This window comes from Orycteropus afer, unplaced genomic scaffold (genome assembly GCF_000298275.1).
Source record: "Orycteropus afer afer isolate SDZICR_OR568_19922 unplaced genomic scaffold, OryAfe1.0 scaffold00142, whole genome shotgun sequence".
In the NCBI taxonomy this organism is placed as follows: domain Eukaryota; kingdom Metazoa; phylum Chordata; class Mammalia; order Tubulidentata; family Orycteropodidae; genus Orycteropus; species Orycteropus afer.
The window spans coordinates 2679765-2680778 of NW_006921729.1; the positions used below are offsets into that span (position 1 = coordinate 2679765).

General features: G+C 38.3%; 1 protein-coding gene across 1 annotated transcript in view; it reads left to right on the top strand.

Moving 5' to 3' along the window:
- The window catches only part of CTDSPL (CTD small phosphatase like), a 156145-nt gene that overhangs the window by 40373 nt on the left and 114758 nt on the right, over window positions 1-1014 (top strand). The gene's annotated exons all lie outside the window — the stretch shown is intronic.

Sequence of the window (1014 nt, forward strand, 5' to 3'; positions counted from 1 at the left end):
CGCTACTCGCCAAAGTAGGAGGTGGAACAATGTTTTGTATAGTATGTTATGCCAATTGAGCTTGATGTCCCTGCAGGGAGTCTGATTCTTAATGGCCCAAATCAGTCCATTTTAGCTCAGTAATGCCTAGGATATTGATCTTTATGCATTCCATTTCATTTTTGAGAACTTCCAATTTTCCTAGATACATTCTATGTTCTGATTATTAATGAACATTTACAGCTGTTTCTTCTCATTTTGAGTTGTGCCTCATCAGCAAATGGAGGTCCTAGAAGCTTTACTCCATCCACGTCATTAAGGTGGACTCTACTCTGAGGAGGCAGCTCTTCCCCAGTCATATTTTGAGTGCCTTCCAACCTGAGGGGCTCATCTTCTAGCACTATATTAGACAATGTTTCAGGGCTATTCATAAAGTTTTCTAGTAATGTATCAGACAGTATTTCACTACTGTTCATAACATTTTCACTGGCCAATTCTTTGAGAAGTGGATGGCCCCTTCCTTCTTCTGAGTCTGTCATAGTCTGGAAGCTCCACTGAAACCTGTCCGTCATGGGTGACCCTGCTAATATTCGAAATACCGGTGGCATAGCCTCCAGCCTCACAGCAACACACAAGCTACCACAGTATGACAAACTGATGAGTGGTGGACAGAAACTTTAAAACACATACATTTTTAAATTAATAATTAAAAATAAAAATATCATGTGGGCTGGGGAAAAAATCAACAAGACAATCTGTCTTTAGTTTTTTCTTTAGTGTTGTATAGTGGGCAAATGGAAGAAATGACAAGATAAAAGAGCTGAACAAAAGATTTCAAAGAGCAGCTCGAGAAGACAAAGTCACTTATTATAATGAAATGTGCAAAGACCTGGAATTAGAAAACCAAAAGAGAAGAACACACTTGGCATTTCTCAAACTGAAAGAACTGAAGAAAAAATTCAAGCCCTGAGTTGCAATATTGAAAGATTCTATGGGCAAAATAGAAAAAAGGAAGACCAGTTACTTCTACTATTA